Here is a 5646-nt window from a genome sequence, read left to right as displayed (position 1 = left end):
GTTAGGACAGAAATGGAGTTTGAATGGTACTAAAGTTCCTCAGCACCTGGGGGTGAATCAAAACAACATAATGATCAAGATGTCTTCCCTTGCACTGGTAACATCTGTTGCCTAAAACTGACAAAAAAACATTTAGGAGAGGGAGTTACTTTTTTCCTACTGAAGTACAGAGTGATTCCATGAAACCTTGCTCCCGCCACCAGCCATAACATTTTGGGCATGTTCATCTGTTCTAGGGCTTACTGGGTACATTTGGCTTTCAGGACTGTGTAAAACATCTGTCTCTTCCTTCACATACCCCCACACAGAGAACGAGAGAAGGTTCTTCTGATAATTCCACTATCCAAACTAATCTCTGCAGAAATGTTCTTCCAATCTCTCCTGAGTGTTTGGGCTGTTAACTTGCAGATTCATTTTTAATTTTTAAATATTAATATGAGGGATAAGAAAATTGGCATTTGAATCTTTTGTTTGGATAGCATCATCTGGATTATTTGTTTAGTGAACTGTAACTGGTTTAGTAACTGAACCCAGAAGGCCACAAGTATCCTGTGTTAAGTAAGCACAGTTATCAGAACATAAACTACTCTAATGACAAGTGCAAATACTACAGAAAAAGGACACCACACACAATCCATCCACAAGAAATTATCTGCATAAATATAGCACGCACCCCTTGGTTCTTCTACGAACCAGAGAACTACATGGAGAATAAGATAAGATACTTTTGGAAAAAGTAACAAGTTCAAAAGCCATGCTGGGTTTTTCAACCCTCAAGAAGGGGTCTGAAACCCCTTCATTTTGTATTTGTTCTTTCATGAACAGGAAGGTGGGTGCATAGCTCAGGATGGTACTGCATTAATATCAATGCACAAATGAACTCACCCAACGCTAGACAATGTAGACCCCTGCCAGGCTCCTGTCCCGAGGCACCTTCCTGCTCCTGCAGCAGTGACACGAAGGCTAATGAGCTGCTTGGACACCAGAGTTCAGTTGTATGATCTAACTATGGCAGCGCTTTAAGATTCAACAATTTCAAAGTTGAATCATTAGTACCAAGAGCAGTATTGTATTTGTTTCGTCATTTTAACACTCTCATGCCGGCCTGAATGACCTTAAAGGGCCTCAACCTAAAATTAACACTGATCAATAAAAGTTTGAGAGAAGACAGGCAGAGGGGAGGATCAAAGCAATGCCCAACATACCTAGATCAGCACTTTTGAGGACTGAAGAGGTCCACCTCCCCCATTGCATTTTATGGTCTCATCTCTGGTATTTGTCTGGTTTTCTAGTCTGCTTTAGATCTTTCAGGCAGAAGATGAGAGGTGCTTCAAGCTCATAAAGTGCTGTTTTGATTTATGGTCTTGTGCAGTATTAAATAATAAATAAGCAAGAAGCTTAAAATAATGTGCTACCAGAACCCTGGCCTCAATAATATTTTCCACTCCATGCCTCCAAGTACAAATTTTCCACTTGCAACAGAAAATCTGTAAGAGGAACTGTATTATTGTGCAGAACAGTAAATTTCTTCTGAGGTAGTGAGACCAACCAAACTCGGGCAAAAACGTGCTAAAAAAATTCTAAACATAAGGCTTACATTCTTTCCACTTGTGTTCAACTTTAATTTATACAACTGACATCCTCCTTCTCTTGGTCAGCATTCCCCATCTGGAATACAAGCTTTGAAAAGCTGTAGACAGACTTACATTAGCAAAGGATTCCCCGTGTAAACTTACCAACAATTTACAGTGATGCTACCATCGTCACTCACCAACTTTAATACCACACTGCAGTGTTCCTCAAAGGGCTAATACAGGACGAATGTTTACATTTCGAGGTCCTGGAATCTCTGACTGACAGACTGATGTTCTTAAGTTTTCCAGAACACCTGTGCAAAGACACCAACAGGAGAACTCTGGGGCTGTGAAATCCCGGTTCCCTTGCAGGCAGTGGCAAAACTCACCCCAAATCCCCTCAGACCAGGGAGGGTATCACCCTCCTTCTGTCAGCACTTGGGGGCTTTGATCCCTTTGTGCCTCAGAGCTCCTAGCACCGCAAGAAAGGGATGCAGTTTAATGCCATTACGTTCTGCCTGAGACTTGCAAAAGCATCGACATGCTTTAGGAGCAACGGGAAACGTGCTTTCAAGGTCCACCCTACACAATTAGGTTAGCGGAGTTTGTTAGCGGGCAGAAGGGCTCAGAGCTTCACAACACCTACCCCCGCCGATGCCGCAGCCCCTGTCGCCGGACGTCCCGCCCCAACCCCGAGGGGCCTCTGCGAGCGCCGCAGGCCGAGGCAACCCCCCCCTCCTCCTCCGTCCTACGCGTCCTCCCGGCCCGGAGGGAGCCTCTGTTAACCCCGTTCCTCCCCTCACAGCGGTTCCCGTTCCCGGCGGCCCGGCAGCCGGACACCCCCGCCGGCGGCGCGGCCCGCCCCGGCCCTCACCTCAGCGCGGCGGCTGGCCGCGCCGGTTGCTAGGCAACAGGGCAGCCCCAGCTGGGCCGCACCACTCGCGGCTGGGGGGGGGGGGAGGGTTGGTGTTGGTGAGGGGGAGACCCCCCGCGCTCGGGGCCGCCCATTGCGGGCGGGGGGAGATCCCCTCAGGGTCGGTGGGGAGCCAGCGCTGCAGGTCAGCTGGCTCTGAGGGGAAAAGTACAAAAAGGAAAAGAACCCACCTTTTTTTTTTTTTCCCCTGGTGAGCGTCGTTTTCAGGAACTACAGTGTGGCCGCAGACACGACAGAGGCACTTTTTTCTTCAAAAACACTCGTCTGTTATAATTAATTAACATAAATTGTTCTTCCTTGATAAGGCGCAAATAAAGGCTCTTCTCTGAGGTGAGATGACGCGAAGCCAGCCGGGATCGAGCAGTGCCCATCGGGGCCTGCGTTGGCTTAAAACGGACTTGGAAACTTTCATTACAATATTTAAAAAAAAAAAAAAAGAGGCCATGTCTTTTACCACTACCTATAAATTCTCACTTTTCAGTATTACAGAGCAGTCCCTTAACGCATGATCCTGAAAACATTTTTCAGTGTATCGCTCTTGCTACCGATAATTTTTTTACTTTTAACTACATGTGTACAGGGGAGAAGGGAAACCACAATTTTCTTCTTGTTTTTCTTTCTCCAGACAGGCGATGTGGACAGGTTGACGAGACTGAGAAATGCTGAATTTAAACACAACAGTGTTGCTGTGTGGGTAGACGCAACCTCTTTCGCTGAAGACCCCCTGGCATCCCTTGTAAGTGTTGTCCCAAACCTGTAAACCCTCCAGGCTCCCAACAGAGTCGGCAGAGGAGCCAAAGAGAAAGATTAGCACCAAAGGAATCCTGCAGTAGGTAACACAAAAAGTACATTTGAGAGTATTGGCTGCCCCGGCTCCTTCTGCCATGGGTATATTACGTTTGTCTTGGGCATCAATGTGCATTTGGGGCAACCTGTATTCATGGCCCTGCTGTTTTTTTCATTATGTCTTACATACAGGCTTAATATAGAAAGCCAGAAGTATTTCCAGAACTTTTTTTTTTCTTGTATATTCTAAGAATAAAGTTCTTTTCTTTCATCTTTTCTAACATAGAGGTAAAATGTGACCAAAACCAACGCTCAGTTTGAATAAAAAAGGAAGGAAGAAAAACTTCAGATCATAAAATTCAGCTCCGAGAACATAGTTCCCATACTTAGTAAAATGTAATTGCTGTTGATTAGGAAAGAATGATGCCTATCCCCTTGATGAGGCTGGGAAGAAATGCCCAGTGATGACTGCATTCAAGCTGGGTTTAGGAAAAAGTTCAGGATGAGCTTCTACACCAGCTTCACGTGAACTCCAGCAGCTCACTACCCCACCATTTCACGGCACGTTTTCTGTCAGAGCTGGTTCTCCCCTCCCCTATGTATGTGCAACATCACCCTAAAGGTGTGTAACCCCTCAGAGAGGTACCTAAAACACCTCCTGCCTGACCAAACCTCCTGTCTCAGCCTTCCTCTCCTGGGTGCGTGCACCTCTTCCTCGTAGCTCCATGTGCTCTATCTGGCTTTGATGGAGCTTTGGCCCTTTCAAACATCAGGGGAGAAAGCAAACTAGTGCTTTTCCAAACTATCCATTTACCTCACCTGAGTAAATTAGACTAAGGCAGACAATTTATTCTTCACCTGACAAGCTGGGGAGATGGCTGAAATACTTTTCTCTTGCAGAATGGATCTGCTGGAGAACCCTCACAGGGGGCTGGGCTGCCTGACTCAGCTCTCCAGGGCTAAGGGAGATGTCTCTGCAAAATGCTGTGTTTTTTACGTGGCACAGTTTTGGACTGAAAATGAACTTGCCAGCTCCAGAGCTTGATCACAGCGTCCCATGCTGAACTTGCTTAGGTCCATGGGTTTGCCGGGTTTTTGTTCCTGTTTTGAAGAAAAAGACTTTGGGAGCATAGTACAGCAAATAGCATGTTAACGTGTTTCTCATAATCACCTCCTCCAATGTGAAAGCAGAGATGGATTCTAGACCAGGTTGCTCAAAGCTCCATCCAGCTTGGCCTTGAACACCTCCAGGAATGGGGCATCCGCAACCTCCATCTAGTGGGAGGTGTCCCTGCCCAGGGCAGGGGGGTTGCAACTAGATGATCTTTAAGGTCGCTTCCAACCCAAACCATTCTGTGATTCTATGATTCTCCTCCCAGAGAAACATAATTTGTATGTACATCTGCCTGTTTGCACAATGACGGTCGAGTGTGAACCAGAATCCATCTCCGCTTCCACATCAGAGGAGGTGAATATGATGCGCCTCTGGAAAAGCACTCTGTAAAGTTTCCTGAGAGGTAGAAAATCAGTGGAAAAGGTAGGTGGAAAGAGGGGATTATCAGCCAGCAAATCTGCAGATTTCCTTGGGACAGCTAGTATAAATAAAGACTGTGAACTAGGATTTAAATAGGTGATTCTCACCTCAGTTTTATCTCTATATTCCAAACTTCAGATGAAAAATGCATGTCCTGATTGTCCAGTTGCAATAGAGCCATTACAAACAATTTAATTATTTAACAAAGAAGGGAGAAAAATGTATTATTAGACAGAAGCTCTAATGGAAAATTAAGTATTAATAAATAAATATTGAATATCAAAGTTGGTTAGTGTTTGATAAGTAAACAGTCCTACAATCAGAGTAATACAAAGCAAAGTAATTTCTTTTATCCTAAAGTTACAATTAAAAGTCTTTCAAGATTGCATATGGTTGGTCTAGATGATCTTAAAGGTCCCTTCCAACCTAGACAATTCTATGATTCTATGCATGAGCAAATTCTGATGTTTCATTTCTGGTTTAGATTACAGCCTTGAAAGAAATTGCAGCTGTGACAAATTAACACGAATACACTGAGTAGGAATGAAGGCAGATGCACACAGCCAAGTGCAATGCTACATTGTTTAATTAAACAAACACCTCATTTCAGGGTATGTGAATTCTTGTTAATAGTTCTCTGTAGTCTGCTGCTGCTCTTAGGTTTCCCAGCCCACGCTGTCTGTCCAGCTGTGCTGACATCTGCTGCGCTGCAAGTCAAGCAATCATTTGCACAGGTGAGAATTTTCCAGGTTTTATTTTGCATCCAGCTTCTTTCAAATGCTCAGCCTGCACATGAGTACAATGGGAGGGTCACAAAA

The sequence above is a fragment of the Numenius arquata genome, chromosome 3, assembly GCF_964106895.1.
Source record: "Numenius arquata chromosome 3, bNumArq3.hap1.1, whole genome shotgun sequence".
NCBI classification, from domain to species: Eukaryota; Metazoa; Chordata; class Aves; order Charadriiformes; family Scolopacidae; genus Numenius; species Numenius arquata.
The sequence above is the reverse complement of the archived record's forward strand: the minus strand, read 5'-3'. Positions refer to the sequence as shown.